The sequence below is a fragment of the Scyliorhinus canicula genome, chromosome 16 (assembly GCF_902713615.1).
Source record: "Scyliorhinus canicula chromosome 16, sScyCan1.1, whole genome shotgun sequence".
NCBI classification, from domain to species: Eukaryota; Metazoa; Chordata; class Chondrichthyes; order Carcharhiniformes; family Scyliorhinidae; genus Scyliorhinus; species Scyliorhinus canicula.
The window spans coordinates 49394327-49417414 of NC_052161.1; the positions used below are offsets into that span (position 1 = coordinate 49394327).

The 23088-nt window shown below is 51.6% G+C and overlaps 1 pseudogene; it reads left to right on the forward strand.

Annotated features, from left to right (window-relative positions):
* Nucleotides 1–2845: 2845 nt before the first annotated feature.
* Nucleotides 2846–23088, forward strand: part of LOC119950983 — a 39603-nt pseudogene continuing 19360 nt past the window's right edge.

Sequence of the window (23088 nt, forward strand, 5' to 3'; positions counted from 1 at the left end):
CTGGGACCCTGGAGCTGTGAAGCCATTGTGCTATCCACAATGTTACTGTGCTGCCCTTGGCAGCATATGCTGTCCATCAGCTCATTGGAGCACTAACAACTCCTGTACACCCTGGAATGTTGCTAGCCTCCACTTCTGGCCCCCTCCTCAGCCTGATCGGCAGCAGGGTCTTGAGGATATGCGGTGGCCCCCTGTACATGTAGTGCTGCTGCCAGCCTGCAGTTGATCTTGCCGTCTTCTTCGTTGTCTGCCAGCCTCGGCTGCGACAAGCCCAGTGAGGGCAGCCTGCGTGGGATTGACTCCAGCAATAGGTGCGGGGGCGTGGGGCGCGACGAGTTGGGTGGCGTGTAGTGTGAGGGGTACCACGGCGGTGGTAGTGGTGGGATTCGATCCTGCCGGCACTAGGTCCCGGAGGGATACAGTGTCCTGACGGCCGTCAGGGTACTTTATGAAGGCGTATTGGGGGTTTGAGTGTAGTAGAAGCACTTTCTCTATGAGTGGGTCAGTTTTGTGTGCCCTGACGTGCTTCCGGAGGAGTACCGGGCCCGGTTTCTTCAACCATGCTTGGAGCGAAGCCCCCGTGGTAGTGCCCCTGGAAAAAACGTAGCGAACATCTGGGAGCCCTTGTCCAGTTTTAACTGCAGGTAGGCGTGGCTCATGTCTAGTTTTGTGAACAAAAGCCCACCTGCCAATTTGGCATATAGGTCGTCTATTTTCGGGATTGGGTATTTGTCCAGCAGTGCGTATTTGTTTACCATCTGTTTGAAATCTCCACAGAGATGTATCGAGCCGTCTGGCTTCAAAATTGGTACCACCGGCGCTGCCCATTCCGAGAATTGTACTGGTCTGATAATGCCGTCGCGCCGTAACCTTTCTATTTCGTCATCTACTTTCTTCCTTAATGCAAAAGGTACCGGCCTGGCCTTACAAAATTTCGGAAGGGCTTCTGGGTCCACAAGCAAAGTTGCTTTGGCGCCTATGATTTCCCCCAAACCTTCCTGGAAGACCTCCGGTATTTTTGGAGTACTCCACTCAACTGCCCGCTTCCACTCTGGAAAGTTTTCATCCAATCTAATTTTAGGTCTTTCAGCCAGTTCCGTCCAATTAAGCTCGGTCCGGAGCCCTCTACTATCATCAATGGTAATCTGAGCAATTGGTTCTCATATTCCACAGGTACATGAGTCGTGCCTAGAACTTCCAGTGGTTCCCCTGTGTAGGTTTTAAGTTTTGTCGATGTTTTTGTTAGTGTTAGTGGCTGGAGACCATCTTTGATTTTTCTAAATGCTGCCACTCCCAATACTGATACGGCCGCACCCGTGTCTATTTCCATTATTGTCGGCCACCCGTTCACCCGTGGGGTAATCCTAATGGGTTCTGCTTTCTTCGTTGTAATATTATATAATTGTTCCCCTTCGGAGGAGGATGGGGCGTCTAGGTTGTGTACTTCCCTGCGTCCCCACCTGCTATTCCTCTTTTGCCACCTCCTTCTAGGGTTTCAGTCGTTGTTACCCCACTTTGTCTGGTGCCAGAAACGGTCCTTCTCTGTTGGGGGAGCCTCAGCTGGTACTTCCCTCTGTCTCCAGTTAGTCCTGGCAGACCTGGGGGCAGTTCTGGGGTTTTCCTTTTTCCCTCTATTCCTCAGGTTTTTCCTGAGAGCGGCTATCTGGTAGCAGGACCCATTGTGGTAGTCCCTCTCACAGGTATCTACCTCCATTGGCGTGCCCTGTAGTTACTGCGCCCCACTTGCTGCCTTTTCTAGGGACAGTGCGAGCTGTAACGCCTACCTGCAGTCTAGCTCCGTTTCCGACAACAGGCGTTTCTGTATTGTGAGGTCGTTTATACCACACACTAACTGGTCCCGAAGCATTTCATTTAGCGTCAGGCCGAACTCACATTTTTCCGCCAGCCTTCTCAGGCGGGTCAAGAAATTCGTGACTGACTCCCTGTCTTCCCACTTCGCTGTGTAGAATCTGTACCTACGCAAAATGAGTGGTGATTTTGGGTCGTAGTGCTCTTTCACCAATTCCGTTACTTCTTGGAAAGTTTTTGTGTCCGGCGCATCGGGATAAGTCAGACTACGTATAATGGCGAAAGCGAAGGGTCCGCACGCCAACAGCAGGATAAGCCATCTCCTTTCGTCTGTCAGTATATAAATTTGCCCGGAAGAAGTAACACATTCTCTCCACATACTGGGACCAGTCCTCAATAGCCGGGTCGAATGCCTCTAACCTTCCAAAAAACGGCATTTTTAAAATGCCAAGGCTTACCCTCCGAGTGCGGCAGCTGGTCTCCGCAAAATTCGTAGTTTACCTCGTCGCCACTGTAGTAATCCACAAGAGGCAGGAGTTCCGTCACCACACCAATATTTATTTACAATAACGATATTACAGGAGCAGCTACAAACAGTGCTGCTAGCAGTCCAGTCAACTTAAGACTGGCTCACAAATCCTACACAGGTGATTATATGGGCCCCCTCAATGAGTATCATTGAGGGAGCTCATACTCCAATTGGCCAACCAATAAAGCCAATTGGAGTTCATTACAGCAGGGGAGCGGGGGAAGTGAGAGCACCCCCAGGGTAAGGAACAGCAGCGGGGAAAGAAAGAGAGACAGACAGATGGCTGGAGGAAAGAAAAACACCAAGGTGAAGGGACAGCGGGACACAAGCAGCAGCAGCCGCGAGGGTAAGGTGCATGAGCGCCGGACGCGCAGGCAGGCGGCCCCACAAGACGTTACGGAGGTACAGGCGAGCCTGAAAGGGAAAGCGATGGTGGACCAATTAGCAAAGCGTGAGCAGGACGCAGCGACCAGCATAAAGGAGGCGCTCTGATCGGTACTCGAAGCAATGGTGAAGGAGACAATGCACAAAATGCAGCAGACCATCGAAGGCCTGGAAAGGAAAGTGAAGGCGCAGAGAAAAATGATTCTGGAGTTGGAGAGAGCCACCTCGGACCAGAGCGACAGGGTGATAACCCTAGAAGCCGAGGTTAGTAACGGCCCAGGGGAGCCTAAGAAGGAAAGCGGAGGACCAGGAAAATAGGTCCAGACGGCAGAACATTGAAATAGTGGCTCTGCCAGAGGGGATAGAGGACAGAGACCCAACAGGCTACATCACCTAAATGATGGGCAAGCTAGTGGGAAAGGAGGTATTCCCAAACCCACCGCAAATAAACACGGTGCACAGGTCACTCCAACACAAGCCCAAAGCCGGGGACCAGCCCAGAGCAATTATTGTGAAGCTGCACCGGTTCGAAGATCGGGAGAGATTCCTAAAGTGGGCCTGGCAAACCAAACAGAGCCTGTGAGAAGGGAAGACCATCAGGGTGTATCAGGACAGTGGGGCAGACCGAGCCAAAAAACGGGCTGAATTCAACAAGGCGAAATCAGCACTGCAGAAAAGCAAGGCAAAATTTGGGATGTTATTCCCGGCCAAACTCTGGGTAACATTTGAGGGGAAAGAGCTATATTTTACCAGCCCAACGGCGGCTGATGAGTTTGTTAGAGCGAACAAGCTGGGGGAGGAGCACACACAGCCGCAATGAAACACATGGGGATGGAAAAGGAAGGGAAAACCCGAACAAAGAGCGGAGGACAGACTGCAAACAAGGACAAGGGACCCATGAACTGTGCACATGTACGTTACACCTTGCACAGGAATGTGCTGCCTTGTCTCAGAGCTTGTCTCCTCTCTCAATGCAATGGGGGGGGGGGAGTGGAGCGAGGGAAATGAAGGTGAGGAAAGCAAACAGGAAGACCAGACAAGGGCCAGTAGGAGAAAGATTAAACAGGGCCAGAACTGGGCGAATACTGGGAGGAGGGCCGCCGTGCTAGCGAGGTGGGCTAGCACTGGATATCAGGAAGGAAGGAGGGCCGCGGCGCCCCTCTTGGGGAGTGGGGGGGGAGGTGGGGGGTTGGGGAGCGCCTGGCACAAGGGGGGGGGGGGCAGAAGGGGGGGAGAACGCGGGGGGGCTGATAAAGGGACAGGGGCTGGGGGGAGAGGAGTTTGGAGGAGAACGCAGAACTAAAGCAAAGCAAAGAGAAGGGTGAGATAGCGAAGCAGTACAGACATAGGCCCGGCGGGCAGGGAGCAGGGCGAGGAACCAAGAGGGCGCCGCAAACAGCCACTCAAGAGGGCGTCAGGGTGGAGGGAGATCCCGAAGCACAGGGGCACACCCGTGTGGTGTGCACACAGCTGGTGGCCACATTGGGTGCCCCCTGGGCAAAGGGAAACCCCTGTGTGCTGGGGCCCGACCCCATGGTGAGAGCGGTGACCCTGGTCATTTTGGAAGGCCCCCTAGCAAAGGGAAACATTGGAGTGCAGGGGTGCGTCCATCAGGTAACTATGGATGATCCCACAGGACTGGGGGGGTCAGAAACCCCCCTCCAGGATTGTTACCTGGAATGTAAGGGGACTCAACGGCCCAGTGAAATGATCCAGAGTGTTCGCCCACCTAAGAAGCCTAAAAGCAGACGTAATCTACCTACAGAAGACGCACCTGAGGGAGATACAAGAGACGCACCTGAAGGAAAAGGACCGACTGCTGGTAAGGAAGGGTTGGGTTGGACAGATGTACCGTGTGGTAGTCACCACTGATTGTATAGTAGTTGTAATGATGATTAGTAGATGTAATAATGTCAGACTCCTGTACTAGAGATACGGGGGTAAATCCCTGCCTGCTGGTTCCGCCCAGTAGGTGGAGTATAAATGTATTTGCACACCCGAGCTGCTCCCATTCTGGTAGCAGCTGCAGGAGGCCACACGTCTCTGCTTAATAAAGCCTTGATATTTCTCTACTCTCGTCTCGTAGTAATTGATAGTGCATCATACCACTCATGCTACGGGACGAGGGCTGAGGGGGTAGCAATCTTAATTAGCAAACGGACAAGGTTTATGGGAACCAAGACAGTTATGGACCCAGGGGGAAGGTACATCATGGTCAGCGGTGTCCTGGAAGGGGCACTTGTCGTACTGGTAAATGTGTACGCTCCCAACTGGGATGACTCAGAATTCATAAAGAAGAACATGGTAGAAATTCCTGACCTTGACACACACTGACTGATTATGGGGGGGGCAACTTTAACTGCGTGCTGGACCCACTGACTGACCGATCAAACCCAAGAACTGGGAAAACGTCTGGCATAGCCAGGGAGCTAGGAGCCTTCATGGAACATGTCATAATATACACCAGTATATCATAGTGCAGACACACACTGATGGACACACACAGGGACCAATCAACATGTACAAACACCGCAGCCAATCACCAGTTAGAATACACATACTATAAAGGCAGAGGACACGACAGTTCCCGTTCATTCTGGGTGCTGCCTCTGAGTGTCTACCCAACAAAAGAGACCAAACTCTCGACTGATGCCAGTCAGTAGGGCATTAGTGCCATGCTCCTGCAATGAAACGAGGCCTCGTCATGGGTCCTCGTTGCGTATTCGTGGGCGATGACTCCAATAGAACAGCGCTATGCGCAAATCGAGAAAGAGTGTCTCGGCCTTCTCCCCGGAGTCGTATACCCCGGGCAAAGACCTTGCCGTTGCCGATGCTCTCTCAAGGTCAGTCACAACTCCATGTGATAATGACGGCTTCATTTGCCAAATAGACGCTCACGTCCAGTTTGCAGCCTCTCATTTGCCAGCTATGGATGCACTACTGATGTAAATTCGCCGCGAGACAGCGGCTGATCCACTTCTGCAGCGGGTGATGCGCTTAATGTCGGATGGGTGGCTCAAGGGCCAATGCCCGCAATTTTACAGCGTCCGCGATGACCTGGCAGTTGTCGACTGAAATTGGATCGCATCGTCGTCCCACAAAGCATGCGCCAGCTGGTGTTGGAGCAGCTCCATGAAGGGCACTTAGAGATCGTGAAGTGCCGCCGCAGGGCCAGAGAGGCCGTCAACTGGCCAGGCATCAATGATAACATCGCCAATGTGGTGCTCAACTGCTCTACCTGCCAGCGCTTTCAGCCTGCCCAACCACGGGAGACCCTGATGCCCCGTGAGCTCGTCACATCGCCTTGGACCAAAGTGGGCATCGACTTGTTCCATGCATTCGGCAGGGACTATGTCATCATCATCGATTACTTCTCCAGTAACCCGGAGGTCATCAGGATGCACGACCTCACATCCTCGGCTGTGATCAGGGAGTGTAAGGAGACATTTGCCCAACATGGCATTCTGCTGACGGTCATGTCAGACAATGGCCCCTGTTTTGTGAGCCAGGAATGGGCTGGCTTCGCCCGACACTACAACTTCGAGCACGTTACGTCCAGTCCCCTATACCCCCAATCCAATGGGAAGGCGGAAAAGGGGGTCCACATCGTTAAGCAGCTCCTCAGCAAGGCCGCCGACGCCGGCTCAGATTTCCATCTTGCTCTACCGATGTATCGCTCTGACCCGCTCTCCACCGGCCTGTCGACTGCTCAGTTGCTAATGAACCGCACCCTCAGAACGACGGTGCCATCAATTCTCGCTCCCAACCTCGATTATATCCCCGCGCTCCACTGCATGAACATGTCTCAACTGCAGCAGAAATCTTCCTACGAATCACGGGCTGCTGACCTTCCCGACATCCATCCACGCGACAAAGTTCACATCCACCTCCCGGATGGTGGCTGGTCTGCTCCTGCTGTCGTTCTAAGGCAGGTGGCCCCCCCGCTCCTTCCTGGTCCGCTTCCCGGATAGATCCATTCGGCACCGCAACAGGTGTGCTCTTCGCCTGGTTCCAGGGTCGTCACGGGATCCTCCGATCAGCTCTTCTACTGATCCCACCATGGACTGTGTGGCGCCTCCGCATCAGCAAATGTGTGGACGACTGCGTGCCAAAGAAAGCAGTACGTATGTTCCCCAACCGGAAACCATGGCTCAACCGCAAGATTGACTCCCTACTGAAGGACAGATCTGAGGCGTTCAAGGCAGACGACCCTGTCCTACACAAGAAATCCAGGTACGACCTCCGTAAAGCCATCCGAGATGCCAAGAGAGAATATCAAACTAAGCTAGAGTCACAGACAGACTCTCGGCGGTTGTGGCAAGGCCTAAACAACATAACGGGCTACAAAGCGAAGCCAAGCAGTATCTCTGGCAGCAGCGCACCCCTCCCCGATGAACTTAATGCATTCTATGCTCGGTTTGAGCAGGTAACCAACAATCCGCTATCGATTGCCCCAGCAACCCATAATTCACCCATACCCACCATCACAGTTTCCGAAGTCAGATCGGCCTTGCTGAAAGTGAACCCACGGAAGGCGATGGGCCCGGACGGGATCCCTGGTCGTGCACTCAGAGCCTGCGCATACCAGCTGGCAGAGGTATTCACAGACATCTTTAACCTATCCCTAATCCACTCCGAGGTCCCCACCTGCTTCAAGAAGACCACCATCATACCGGTATCAAAGAAGAACCAGGCAACGTGCCTCAATGACTACCGCCCGGTGGCCCTGACGTCAGTTGTAATTAAGTGCTTCGAGAGGCTGATCATGAAGCGCATCACCTCCATACTCCCGGAATGCCTTGACCCACTTCAATTCGCATACCATTGCAACCGGTCCACATCAGACGCCATTTCCCTGGCCCTACACTCATCCCTAGAGCATCTCGAAAACAAGGACTCCTACATCAGACTCCTATTTATTGATTACAGCTCCGCCTTCAACACCATAATCCCAGCCAAGCTCATATCAAAGCTCCAAAACCTAGGACTTGGCTCTCCACTCTGCAACTGGACCCTTGACTTACTGACCAACAGACCACAATCAGTAAGAATGAACACCAACAACTCCTCCACAATAGTCCTCAATACTGGTGCCCCGCAAGGCTGCGTACTTAGCCCCTACTCTACTCCCTGTACACACACGACTGCATGGCAAAACTTGGTTCCAACTCCATCTACAAGTTTGCTGACGATACGACCATAGTGGGCCGGATCTCGAATAACGATGAGTCCGAATACAGGAGGGAGATAGAGAACCTAGCGGAGTGGTGTAACGACAACAATCTCTCCTTCAATGCCAGCAAAACTAAAGAGCTGGTCATCGACTTCAGGAAGCAAAGTACTGTACACACCCCTGTCAGTATCAACGGAGCCGAGGTAGAGATGGTGAGCAGTTTCAAATTCCTAGGGGTGCACATCACCAAAAATCTATCCTGGTCCACTCACGTCGACGCTGTCACCAAGAAAGCACAACAGCGCCTATACTTCCTCAGGAAACTAAGGAAATTCGGCATGTCCACATTAACCCTTATCAACTTTTACAGATGCACTATGGAGAGCATCCTATCGGGCTGCATCACAGCCTGGTATGGCAACTGCTCGACCCAGGACCGCAAGGAACTTCAGAGAGTCGTGAATACCGCCCAGTCCATCACACGAACCTGCCTCCCATCCATTGATTCCATCTACACCTCCCGCTGCCGGGGGAAAGCGGGCAGCATAATCAAGGATCCCTCCCACCCGGCTTATTCACTTTTCCAACTTCTTCCATCGGGCAGGAGATTCAGAAGTCTGCGAACACGCACGAACAGACGCAAAAACACCTTCTTCCCCACTGTCACCAGACTCCTAAATGACCCTCTTATGGACTGACCTCATTAACATTACACCCATGTATGCTTCATCCGATGCCAATTCTTATGTAGTTACATTGTATATATTGTGTTGCCCTATTATGTATTCTCATGTATTTTCTTGAATTCTGTTTAATTCCCTTTTCTTCCCATGTACTGAATGATCTGTTGAGCTGCTTGCAGAAAAATACTTTTCACTGTACCTCGGTACACGTGACAATAAACAAATCCAATCCAATCCAATCCAATCCGGTTACTCTGCCTGCCCCTGACAGTGCTGCAGCCCTCCCGGCTCCTGAGCCGCCAGCCATTGCCCCACCCTGGAGGCGGTCAACCAGAGTTCGTCGCCCACCTCAGAGACTGAACTTATGAACTCTGTACACATGTGGACTCTCTGAATTTTTTTTTTCCCTATATCCTTTATTGTTGCATTCGTTATCCAGTGATTTGTAAATAGGTTTGTTGGTTGTTGCAGTTCATAGTAGCCATCTGCACCAGGCACCTACCCCTGTAAATAGTCTTGTTCCCTGTGTATAGCTTTGTACATCTGTCTTCGCATCTCACATGTAGCAAGCTACATTCTCCACACACCCACACTATTTATTATCACATGCCTATATCAACATTTTTTTATAAAAGGGGGATGTCATAATATACACCAATATATCATGGTGCAGACACACACTGATGGACACACATAGGGACCAATCACATTTACAAACAACGCAGCCAATCACCAGTTAGAATACCCACACTATAAAGGCAGAGGGCACCATGGTTCCCGCTCATTCTGGGTGCTGCCTCTGAGTGTAACAAGAACTCATCCAGCCCAGCACAGACTTACAACACGGGCTGAGAGAATCAACTGGTTCGTACAAGGCTTAGGTCTCTAGTTTAAGTTATCATCATTTAGACCCACAGTCATCGTGTGTTAGTCAGTTAGAAGTAGTTAATAAAATTGAGTTGAACCTTCATCAGTGTTGGAAGTGTCTGTTTATCTCTCAAGTCTACACTAACCAACACTTCAGAACAGATGGGGCCGGTGGACCCATGGAGTTTCCTGCACCCAGAAGAAAAGGAGTTCTCGTTCTTTTCGTAGGTGCACAAGGTATACACCCGTATCGACTTCTTTGCAGTGGGGAAATCGGTGCTTCCAGGGATCACGGGAATGGACTACTCCGCGATCGTTATCTCCGATCACGCTCCACATTATACGGATGTGAGGTTGGAGACAGGCCGGGCCCAGCGCCCACATGGGGGCTGGACACGGACCTCCTGGCCGACAAGGCTTTCTGCCAAAAAATATCGCAGGCCATAGGCGATTACGTTAGTAACAACCAAAACGGGGAGGTCTCATCTTCCCCGTTTTGGGAGGCACTGAAGGCCGTGATCAGAGGAGAGATCATAGCCTACATGGGAAGTAGAGGTAGGGAGGAGAGGGTGGCCAGGCAACAGCTGGTGGACTCCAGTCTGGAAGTCGATAGAAAGTACTCCGAGACCCTGACCTTAGAGCTGCTGGCGGAGAGGAAAAAGCTGCAAATGGACTTTAACCTGCTATCCACTAGGAAAGCAGTGTACCAACTCCGCCAGACACCGGGGACCTTCCACGAACACAGAGACAAGGCTGACTGCCTATTGGCTCACCAGCTGAGAAAGCAGGCAGCCACGAGGGAAATAGCGCAGGTTAAGGACAGCAAATGGCAGACTGGTAACAGAGCCAAAGGAGGTCAATTGGACATTCGAGACCTTCTACCAGAGATTGTACACCTCCGAGCCCCCCGACAGGGACACGGAAATGAAACAGACAGACTGGAACTACCAGCGGTGGGGGAAGGCAGACGGGGGGGAGCTGGAAGCACCAATAGACCTGGGAGAAATCGTGGAGAGCATCAGCTCCATGCAGACGAGGAAGGCACCGGGACCCGGCGGACTTCTACAAGACATTCGCACCAGTCCTGGCCCCACACCTAAGGAAAATGTTTGCAGACTCACTGGCATGGGGCACCCTGCCCCCAACACTAGCGCAGGCCACAATCTCACTAATATCCAAAAAAGATAAAGACCTGACGGAATGTGGATCATACAGACCCATTTCACTGCTGAACGTGGATGCGTAAATACTCGCAAAGGTACTGGCCAAAAACTGGAGGGCTGCACACCAGAGGTGGTCGCAGAGGACCAAACGGGCTTTGTCAAGGGTAGGCAGCTCACAGCAAACATCAGGCAGCTGCTGAATGTGATAATGACCCCCCTCCCCCGGGGACAGAACACCTGAGCTACAGAGAGGAACAAGACAGGGCTGCCCCCATCCCCACTCTTGTTCGCGTTAGCGATCGAACCCCTGGCGATAGCCCTGTGGGACGCAAAAAGCTGGAAGAGAATCTGGAGAGGAGACAGAGAGCACAGAGTCTCAGTCTATGCAGATGACCTGCTCCTCTATGTCTCAAAGCCACAGGAGGGACTGAAGGCAATACTGCAAATACTGAAGGAGTTTGGAACCTTCTCGGGCTACAAACGTAATCTGGGCAAAAGCGAGACATTCCCAGTGAACCCTAAAGGGGGAAGCAAAGAGCTGAAGGGGCTCCCGTTCAAAATGACCCAGAACAGATTCCGTTACCTGGGGATCCAAATAGCCAGAGACTGGACACAGATCCACAAGTGGAACTTGACCAGCCTGGTGGAGGAAGTAAGAAGAGACCTTCAACGGTGGGACTCACTCCCACTCTCCCTGGTGGGAAGAGTGCAGATGATCAAGATGAAGGTACTGCCAAGGTTCCTCTTCCTCTTTAGATCCATCCCGATCTTCATCCCCATGGCCTTTTTCCAAAACATAGACAGGCTAATCATGGCGTTTGTGTGGCGGGGGCAAGAACCTGAGAATTCCCAAACCGACACTGCAAAGAGGGAAAGTCAGAGGGAGCCTGGCTCTACCGAACCTACAATACTACCACGGGGCAACAACGGCAGAAAAAGTGAGGAGATGGGTACAGGAACCCGACACAGATTGGGTACAAATGGAGGAGGCATTCTGTAAAGGAACAACCCTCCGGGCCCTGGCCACAGCAGCACTCCCATCTTCCTCAACAAGGTACACAACAAGCCCAGTGGTAGCGGCCACGCTGAGAACATGGACCCAGTTGAGACAGCACTTTGGGATAACCATACTGGTTATCCCCCATCTTCGGCAATCACAGATTCCCCCCAGCCATGCTGGATACCACCTTCAAAAAATGGAGGCGGGACGGGGGCACACTGACGGTCGGGGACTTCTAAGTAGGGCGCAGACTGGTGACACTGGACGAACTGACGAGGAAGTGCAAACTAGCAAGGGGACAGGAATTGAAACACCTTCAAATACAACACTTCCTCCGCAAAGAGACAGTAGGGTACCCTGGGTCCCCAGAAAGAACACTACCAGAGGACCTAATAGGCACAAGCAGCAAGAAAGGGAGGCTATGTGGGAAAATATACGGACAGCTACTGGGCAGAGCCCGGACTCCACTGAATGGGACCAGACAAAAATGGGAGGACGAACAGAGGACAGAGGTAGAGTGGGGATTGTGGAGCAAAGCACTGAGCAGGGTGAGCTCCACCTCCTCCTGCGCAAAGCTAAGCCGAATGCAGCTCAAAGTGGTGCACAGAGCGTACCTGACCAGAACTCAAATGAGCAGGTTCTTCCCGGAGGTGGAGGACAAATGTGAACGGTGCCAGAGGGTCCTGGCCAACCACACCCACATGTTCTGGGCTTGCCACAAGCTTGCTGGGTTCTGCACAGCCTTCTCCAAGGTTGTGGGGGTGAGGGTGAAGCCATGCCCAATAGTGGCAATCTTTGGGGTATCAGAGCAGCCAGAGTTACAACTGGGGAAGGGGGCCAACGTCCTTGCTTTCGCTTCCCTAATCACACGCCGGAGAATCCTGCTCAGCTGGCGATCAGCAGCACCACCCAAAGCTGCAGACTGGCTCCCCGACCTCTCGGAATTTCTCCACCTGGAGAAGATTAAGTACGCCATCCGAGGGCCAGCGGAAGGCTTCCTGGATACTTGGGGGCAGTTCGTCGGCCTGTTCCAAAACCTGTTCGAGGCCAGCAACGAAGAGTAAGCCAAGGGGAAAAAAAAGCTGAAGAACCAAAGGACTGCGCGACCGGGGGAGGGGGGGGGGGGGGGGGGGGGATAAAAATGGGGACATGAAAATGACATAAAAATGAAAATCACTTATTGTCACGAGTAGGCTTCGATTAAGTTACTGTGAAAAGCCCCTAGTAGCCACATTCCGGCCACTGTTCGGGGAGGCTGTTACGGGAATCAAACCGTGCTGCTGGCCTGCCTTGGTCTGCTTTCAAAGCCAGCGATTTAGCCCAGTGTGCTAAACAGGAAACCACAAGAGAAGAGGAAGGGTGCTGAAACCAATATTGTGGGGGCGGGGGGGGGGGGGGGGGGGGGGGGGGGGGGGGGCGGCTGTGAGGGAGAAGGGGGGATTCTTGAAGGGACAAGGGAGGCCAAAACTCACACTCATGCCTGAGGTAACTGCCTTTCGTCTATCTTGTAGTGCTCTGATTTTTAGTATTTCAATGTCCAACTGAGAATAATTTACCGATGTTTTCAACTCTCCTTTTATTACTGCATAATTTCTTCATTTAAATGCACTGCCATTGATTCAAGGAGGTGGACCAAAATGATCACACTGAGGCGAGATATACTAATTAGTGTGACATTAGGATGGGATGCATTCATTTCTTCAAGAATATTTCGAATGGTACTTCTCCATACATAATAAGCTGGATTTTACATCTTGACCGGGTCTCTCACCCCTCATCCTTCCACACCCTTCACCCCCGCACCCCACTCCCCTCCCCGCCCAAGAACCAACTGAATCAATTGGGATTGAGGAAGGCAGAGTGTAGCTAACGAGCACATCAGACAAAAATAACAAATTAGATCACCTAGGGCAGCATGGCAGCACAAGTGGATAGAACTGTGGCTTCACAGCAGCAGGGTCCCAGGTTCGATTCCCTGCTGGGCCACTGTCTGTGTGGAGTCTGCACGTTCTCCCCGTGTCTGCGTCGGTTTCCTCCGGGTGCTCCGGTTTCCTCCCACAGTCCAAAGATGTGCAGGGTAGGTTAATTGGCTATGATAAATTGGCCTTGGTGGCCAAAAAAAGGTTAGGAGGGGTTATTGGGTTACGGGGATCAGGTGGAAGTGAGGGCTTAAGTGGGTCGGTGCAGACTCGATGGGCCGAATTGCCTGCTTCTGCACCGTATGATCTATGTATAACCGAGTTCACACTGGTTTTGGCGAAATGCCAAGTAATAGTTGTGGGTTCAGAGCATTCCAACTGTCCCCATCAAAGAGATTCAAACAGATATCCTGTATAATGATAAATTGTTTTCAGTGTTGAATCAAACATAAGCAACAAGATCACAAATGTTCTGACAAGCAACATACTAATGATTACAGAGTAGCAGTGCCAACTTTATCAGATGACTGAAACCCTCACCAAGTGGAAAGTCAGCATTGGGTTCTGCCATTGACTGTTGGCTCTTTAATTCAGATGCATGTTAATGAACAACGTGAACATCAACCCCTTCAGAAGATTGCTTTCTTGATCATGGATTTATTAAATATTTTATTTCTGATTAATCTCTGTTCCTGCTCTACCAGTGACCTTGTTCTGCTCCACGATTTCTTACCAAATCCTTGTTTTTTTAAATCTTTCTCATATTCAGCGTTAGAACAAAGAATAAAAATAGGTACAGCAGAGGAACAGGCCCATCTGCCCTCAATGCCTGTGCCGACCATACTGCCCGTCAAACCTGAAACCTTTTATACTTCTGTATCCCTTTATTCCCAGCCTATTCATGTATTTGTCAAGACGCCCCATAAACATCACTATTGTACCTGTTCCACCACCTCCTTTGGCAGTGAGTTCCAGGCACCCACTACCCTCTGTGCAAAAAAACTGCCCTCGCACATCTTCCCTAAACGTTGCCCCTCGCACCTTCAAACTATGTCCCCGAGTAATTGATTCTTCCACCCTGGGAAAAAGCTTCTAACCATCTACTCTGGCAATGCCCCTCATAATTTTGTAGACCTGTTATCTCTCGTTTTCCTGCAACTCCTGAATTGCTTTCTTTCCACTGAAATGATCAGTTCTCCTTCAAATTCCCAGGACAGGAACTTAACAAAAATGGTAAAGTGTCCGTTCTGGTGTGATAAACGGTGCAAAACCCACCAACACCATTGCTGGGAAATCTCATGGAATATAAGCCTCTGCACAAAAGTTTTTTTCTTCACGTGGCTCACGCCATGCTCTTGGCAGCCTCTTGAGCCCTTCAGCTGGCCAGGGAGGAGCAGGACCGCCCCTATGCTGATGGTGAAGCGGGGGTTGTGAGCAAAAGTGAGAACCCGAAGGACAAACTAGGTCATTCCTCAAATCTCATGTGAGGTAATATCTCGCTTCATTTGCCCCTGTGCTGGACTAATTCATGGACTAATGCCATCTCCCTTCCCTTGCGGGGCAACCAGATGAGCAGCCCGGACCATCCTCATGTTCTCTGGGTACCGCAGATCTGAGCAGCTCAGAGGGTGAATTGTCAGACGTCATCATAGAAGTGGTGCCACGTCTCTCATCCATCCCCTCTACCAGCACAGATGCTCGCACCTCGGTGGGGTTGAGTAGTAGACAGACTTTCTGGGTCACACACTGGTGAGAACTTCATGAGATGATCTACAGTAAAGGAGACAGGGATGTCCCAGGGATCCAGCACTCGGATGGATGGCAGAGCCCTGGACATTGCTGAGCCCCTCGTTAATGACCTGCCCTGGGTCCAGTCGTCGCAGAGCTGATGGAACAGCAAAGGCAGAGTCATGAGAATCAGGAAGGGATGACAGCATCCCTCCATGGACTGCAAGGCTGATTGGAGGAGGTCAATGCACAAGGCAAGGGTGATGTCCACAGTGGAGGTCTTGGTGCAGGATAAAATGGGGGATGATCGCTCCGGTTTCTTCAACCATGCTGGGAGCGAAGCCCCCGTGCTAGTGCCCCTGGAAAAAACGTAGCGAACTTCTGGGAGCCCTTGCCCAGTTTTAACTGCAGGTGGGCGTGGCTCATGTCTAGTTTCGTGAACAAAAGCCCACCTGCCAATTTGGCGTATAGGTCGTCTATTTTAGGGATTGGGTATTTGTCCAGCAGTGCGTATTTGTTACTGTCTGTTTGAAATCTCCACAGAGACGTATCGAGCCGGCTGACTTCAAAATTGGTACCACCGGCGCTGCCCATTCCGAAAACTGTACTGGTCTGATAATGCCGTCGCGCCGTAACCTTTCTATTTCGTCATCTACTTTCTTCCTTAATGCAAAAGGTACCGGCCTGGCCTTACAAAATTTCGGAAGGGCTTCTGGGTCCACGAGCAAAGTTGCTTTGGCGCCTATGATTTCCCCCAAACCTTCCTGGAAGACCTCCGGTATTTTTGGAGTACTCCACTCAACTGCCCGCTTCCACTCTGGAAAGTTTTCATCCAATCTAATTTGAGGTCTTTCAGCCAGTTCCGTCCAATTAAGCTCGGTCCGGAGCCCTCTACTATCATCAATGGTAATCTGAGCAATTGTTTCTCATATTCCACAGGTGCATGAGTCGTGCCTAGAACTTCCAGGGGTTCCCCCGTGTAGGTTTTAAGTTTTGTCGATATTTTTATTAGGGTTAGTGGCTGGAGTCCATCTTTGATTTTTCTAAATGCTGCCACTCCCAATACTGATACGGCCACACCCGTGTCTATTTCCATTATTGCCGGCCACCCGTTCACCCGTGGGGTAATCCTAATGGGTTCTGCTTTCTTCGTTGTAATATTATATAATTGTTCCCCTTCGGAGGAGGATGGGGCGTCTAGGTTGTGTACTTCCCTGCGTCCCCACCTGCTATTCCTCTTTTGCCACCTCCTTCTAGGGTTTCAGTCGTTGTTACCCCACTTTGTCTGGTGCCAGAAACGGTCCTTCTCTGTTGAAAATGAAATGAAATGAAATGAAAATCGCTTATTGTCACGAGTAGGCTTCAATGAAGTTACTGTGAAAAGCCCCTAGTCGCCACATTCCGGCGCCTGTCCGGGGAGGCTGGTACGGGAATCGAACCGTGCTGCTGGCCTGCCTTGGTCTGCTTTCAAAGCCAGCGATTTAGCCCAGTGAGCTAAACAGCCCCGTCGGGGCTGTTTGTTGGGGGAGCCTCAGCCGGTACTTCCCTCTGTCTCCAGTTAGTCCTGGCAGACCTGGGGGCAGTTCTGGGGTTTTCCTTTTTCCCTCTATTCCTCAGGTTTTTCCTGAGAGCGGCTATCTGGTAGCAGGACCCGTTGTGGTAGTCCCTCTCACAGGTATCTACCTCCATTGTCGTGCCCTGTAGTTCCTGCGCCCCACTTGCTGCCTTTTCTAGGGACAGTGCGAGCTGTAACGCCTGCCTGCAGTCTAGCTCCATTTCCGCCAACAGGCGTTTCTGTATTGTGAGGTTGTTTATACCACACACTAACTGGTCCCGAAGCATTTAATTTAGCGTCAGGCCGAACTCACATTTTTCCGCCAGACTTCTCAGGCGGGTCAAGAAATTCGTGACTGACTCCCTGTCTTTCCGCTTCGCTGTGAAGAATCTGTACCTACGCAAAATGAGGGGTGGTTTTGGGTCGTAGTGCTCTTTCACCAATTCCGTTACTTCTTGGAAAATTTTCGTGTCCGGCGCATCGGGATAAGTCAGACTACGTATAATGGCGAAAGCTGAGGGTCCGCACGCCGACAGCAGGATAAGCCGTCTCCTTTCGTCTGTCAGTATATCATTTGCCCGGAAGAAGTAACACATTCTCTCCACATACTGGGACCAGTCCATTTGTTGCCTCTTTCCTTCCAAAAAACGGCATTTTTTAAATGCCAAGGCTTACCCTTCGAGTGCGGCAGCTGGTCTCCGCAAAATTCGTAGTTTACCTCGTCGCCACTGTAGTAATCCACGGGAGGCAGGAGTTCCGTCACCACACCAATATTTATTTACAATAACGATATTACAGGAGCAGCTACAAACAGTGCTGCTAGCAGTCCAGTCAACTTAAAACTGGCTCACAAATCCTACACAGGTGCTTATATGGGCCCCCTCAATGAGCTATCATTGAGGGAGCTCATACTCCAATTGGCCAAAGCCAATTGGAGTTCATTACAGCAGGGGAGCGGGGGAAGTGAGAGCACCCCCAGGGTAAGGAACAGGAGCGGGGAAAGAAAGAGAGACAGACAGATGGCTGGAGGAAAGAAAAACACCAAGGTGAAGGGACAGCGGGACACAAGCAGCAGCAGCCGCGAGGGTAAGGTGCATGAGCGCCGGACGCGCAGGCAGGCGGCCCCACAAGACGTGACGGAGGTACAGGCGAGCCTGAAAGGGAAAGCAATGGTGGACCAATCAGCAAAGCGTGAGCAGGACGCAGCGACCAGCATAAGGAGGCGCTCTGATCGGAGCTCGAAGCAATGGTGAAGGAGACGATGCACAAAATGCAGCAGACCATCGAAGGCCTGGAAAGGAAAGTGAAGGCGCAGAAAAAAATGATTCTGGAGTTGGAGAGAGCCACCTCGGACCAGAGCGACAGGGTGATAACCCTAGAAGCCTAGTAACGGCCCAGGGGAGCCTAAGAAGGAAAGTGGAGGACCAGGAAAATAGGTCCAGACGGCAGAACATTGAAATAATGGCTCTGCCAGAGGGGATAGAGGACAGAGACCCAACAGGCTACATCACCTAAATGATGGGCAAGCTAGTGGGAAAGGAGGTATTCCCAAACCCACCACAAATAGACACGATGCACAGGTCACTCCAACACAAGCCCAAAGCCGGGGACCAGCCCAGAGCAATTATTGTGAAGCTGCACCGGTTCGAAGATCGGGAGAGAATCCTAAAGTGGGCCCGGCAAACCAAACAGAGCCTGTGAGAAGGGAAGACCATCAGGGTGTATCAGGACAGTGGGGCAGACCGAGCCAAAAAACGGGCTGAATTCAACAAGGCGAAATCAGCACTGCAGAAAAGCAAGGCAAAATTTGGGATGTTATTCCCGGCCAAACTCTGGGTAACATTTGAGGGGAAAGAGCTATATTTTACCAGCCCAGCGGCGGCTGATGAGTTTGTTAGAGCGAACAAGCTGGGGGAGGAGCACACACAGCCGCAATGAAACACATGGGGATGGAAAAGGAAGGGAAAACCCGAACAAAGAGCGGAGGACAGACTGCAAACAAGGACAAGGGACCCATGAACTGTGCACATGTACGTTACACCTTGCACAGGACTGTGCTGCCTTGTCTCAGAGCTTGTCTCCTCTCTCAATGCAATGGGGGGTGGGGGGGGGGGGGGGGGGGAGTGGAGCGAGGGAAATGAAGGTGAGGAAAGCAAACAGGAAGACCAGACAAGGGCCAGTAGGAGAAAGGTTAAACAGGGCCAGAACTGGGCGAATACTGGGAGGAGGGCCGCCGTACTAGCGAGGTGGGCTAGCACTGGATATCAGGAAGGAAGGAGGGCCGCGGCGCCCCTCTTGGGGGGTGGGGGGGAGGTGGGGGGTTGGGGAGCGCCTGGCACAAGGAGGGGAGGGGGCTGAAGTGGGGGAGAACGCGGGGGGGGGGGCTGACAAAGGGACAGGGGCTGGGGGGAGAGGAGTCTGGAGGAGAACGCAGAACAAAAGCAAAGCAAAGAGAAGGGTGAGATAGCGAAGCAGTACAGACATAGGCCCGGCGGGCAGGGAGCAGGGCGAGGAACCAAAAGGGCGCCGCAAACAGCCACTCAAGAGGGCGTCAGGGTGGAGGGAGATCCCGAAGCACAGGGGCACACCCGTGTGGCGTGCACACAGCTGGTGGCACATTGGGTGCCCCTTGGGCAAAGGGAAACCCCTGTGCGCTGGGGCCCGACCCCATGGTGAGAGCGGTGACCCTGGTCATTTTGGAAGGCCCCCTAGCAAAGGGAAACATCGGAGTGCAGGGCTGCGTCCATCAGGTAACTGGATGATCCCACAGGACTGGGGGGTCAGAAACCCCCCTCCGGGATTGTTACCTGGAATGTAAGGGGACTCAACGGCCCAGTGAAAAGATCCAGAGTGTTTGCCCACCTAAGAAGTCTAAAAGCAGACGTAATCTACCTACAGAAGACGCACCTGAGGGAGATACAAGAGACGCACCTGAAGGAAAAGGACCGACTGCTGGTAAGGAAGGGCTAGGTGGGACAGATGTACCATGTGGTAGTCACCACTGATTGTATAATAGTAGATGTAATAATGTCAGACTCCTGTACTAGAGGTACGGGGGTAAATCCCTGCCTGCTGGTTCCGCCCAGTAGGTGAAGTATAAATGTATTTGCACACCCGAGCTGCTCCCATTCTGGTAGCAGCTGCAGGAGGCCACACATCTCTGCTTAATAAAGCCTTGATTATTCTCTACTCTCGTCTCGTAGTAATTGATAGAGCATCATACCACTCATGCTACGGGACGAGGGGTAGCAATCTTAATTAGCAAACGGACAAGGTTTATGGGAACCAAGACAGTTACGGACCCAGGGGGAAGGTACATCATGGTCAGCGGTGTCCTGGAAGGGGCACTTGTCGTACTGGTAAATGTGTACGCTCCCAACTGGGATGACTCAGAATTCATAAAGAAGAACATGGTAGAAATTCCTGACCTTGACACACACTGACTGATTATGGGGGGGGCAACTTTAACTGCGTGCTGGACCCACTGACCGACCGATCAAACCCAAGAACTGGGAAAACTTCTGGCATAGCCAGGGAGCTAGGAGCCTTCATGGAACATGTCATAATATACACCAGTATATCATAGTGCAGACACACACTGATGGACACACACAGGGACCAATCAATATGTACAAACACCGCAGCCAATCACCAGTTAGAATACACACACTATAAAGGCAGAGGGCACGACGGTTCCCGTTCATTCTGGGTGCTGCCTCTGAGTGTCTACCCGACAAAAGAGACTGATGCCAGTCAGTAGGGCATTAGTGCCATGGTCCTGCAACGAAACGAGGCCTCGTCATGGGTCCCCGTTGCGTATTCATGGGCGATGACTCCAATAGAACAGCGCTATGTGCAAATCGAGAAAGAGTGTCTCGGCCTTCTCCCCGGAGTCGTATACCCCGGGCAAAGACCTTGCCGTTGCCGATGCTCTCTCAAGGTCAGTCACAACTCCATGTGATAATGACGGCTTCATTTGCCAAATAGACGCTCATGTCCAGTTTGCAGCCTCTCATTTGCCAGCTATGGATGCACGACTGATGTAAATTCGCCGCGAGACAGCGGCTGATCCACTTCTGCAGCGGGTGATGCGCTTAATGTCGGACGGGTGGCTCAAGGGCCAATGCCCGCAATTTTACAGCGTCCGCGATGACCTGGCGGTTGTCGACTGAAATCGCATCGTCGTCCCACAAAGCATGCGCCAGCTGGTGTTGGAGCAGCTCCATGAAGGGCACTTAGAGATCGTGAAGTGCCGCCGCAGGGCCAGAGAGGCCGTCAACTGGCCGGGCATCAATGATGACATCGCCAATGTGGTGCTCAACTGCTCTACCTGCCAGCGTTTTCAGCCTGCCCAACCACGGGAGACCCTGATGCCCCATGAGCTCGTCACATCGCCTTGGACCAAAGTGGGCATCGACTTGTTCCATGCATTCGGCAGGGACTACGTCATCAGCATCGATTACTTCTCCAGTAACCCGGAGGTCATCAGGGTGCACGATCTCACATCCTCGGCTGTGATCAGGGAGTGTAAGGAGACATTTGCCCAACATGGCGTTCTGCTGACGGTCATGTCAGACAATGGCCCCTGTTCTGGAAAATACAGAATGTGTCATTTGAAACATAGAAGTCTGCCAATATCTGGCCTGGGAGAGTGCAGGGAAAGATCCCACAAGAGGTTGGTGGCAGCTGAAAAGAGCAGAAACTGGCCAGCTCTTCTGTCAAAAATGCAGTCAATTTCAGTCTGCCAGAATTGTTATTACAACCTGCAGCAGGAGAAAGGGAAAAAGAAAAAGAGAGTTTGCATAGATTTCTTTGTGCTGTGTTGAAGCACTGTGATGTACTGAATAGAGGGGGACCCATTGGCCTGGTTGTGTCCCACCATGCCCCTTTAAGCCCCGTAGCCCATCCCCAATCGGAGGTCCCGATCTCTCCCGCCAAAAAGCACTAAGCGCGGGCTCCCCTCGCCCCTCCCCCCACGCGCGAGGCAGGACAGAGAGCAGCAGAACGCGAAGCAGCAACAGCTGACGGCTGGAGCACGGCCCGGGGGAGCTCCGCTCCCCTCAAGGAGGTGGAAGGCTCAAAGAAACGGCAGCAAGAATGAGGAGGATGAGAAGGAAGATGTTCGTTGGTGGACTCAGCTGGGAAACAAGTAAGAAAGATTTAAGGGACTGCTTTTCTGGATGTGGAGAGATTGTAGACTGCTTAATTAAAATGGATCCTGTGACTGGGCGTTCGCGGGGATTTGGATTTATCCTCTTCAAGGATCCTGAAAGAGTAGACAGGGTATTGAATGGGGAGCACAAACTTGATGGGAGAGTTATTGATCCCAAGAAAGCTCGGGCTATGAAGGGCAAGGTTGAAATAAAATTGGCCCAACCTAAGGAAGTGTACCAGCAGCAGCAATGGGGAGGACAGAACACAGAGAAGAGAGAAAACAGAGAAACAGCAACAGGAGAGAAGGGGAGGAGAACTAAAAGAGAGAGAGAGAGTCTGAAGGTCCCTACAACAAACCAGCAGCAATGGGGAGGACAGAAGACAGAGAACAGAGAAAACAGAGAAACAGCAACAGGAGAGAAGGGGAGGAGAACTACAAGAGAGAGAGAGAGAGTCTGAAGGTCCCTACAACAAACCAGCAGCATCCAGAATCACTAATCGTTTTTCCTTTCTATAAAGAAAGTGTTTGCAACTTAAAGAAAAAAAAAGTATAATAATAAAATAACTTAACCTGAAAAAGTGGTTATTAGCTTACTTCACTTCCTTAATAACGCAGGACCCAGGACATCGATGCTATTAAGGGGTAAGTAGGTAAAATTCTTCGGTGAAGGTATGGGTTATACCGGGGAATAACTTGGAAATATAGTTTGACCTGAATAGCACCCACAGAAGCCTGCATCGGAGTCAGGGAGTGAGAATCCCTGTTCACCATTTGGAATATCGGCCCTTTTTGGTATAGGGGGAATTCTAAGACAGATTGGTGAATTTACAAAAACATGGCGCCCAACGTGGGGCAGAAGCCCATAATTACGCCCAGCCTGTTTTTTTGCTTTCTCCATGGCATCCAGCGTGGAGGCCTAGAATATTAGAAGTTTCTAGGTAAAGCGAGGCTGGAATATTAGAAGTTTCTAGCTGAGCAGAATGGGGGCTAGAGTAGGGGCTAGAATATTAGAAGTTTCTAGTTCCCAAGAAACGGTTGGAATATTAGAAGTTTCTAACCGGCACAAAGACTAGAATATTAGAAGTTTCTGGTCTATGTGTGAGTCAGACTTTACCTGCCGAGT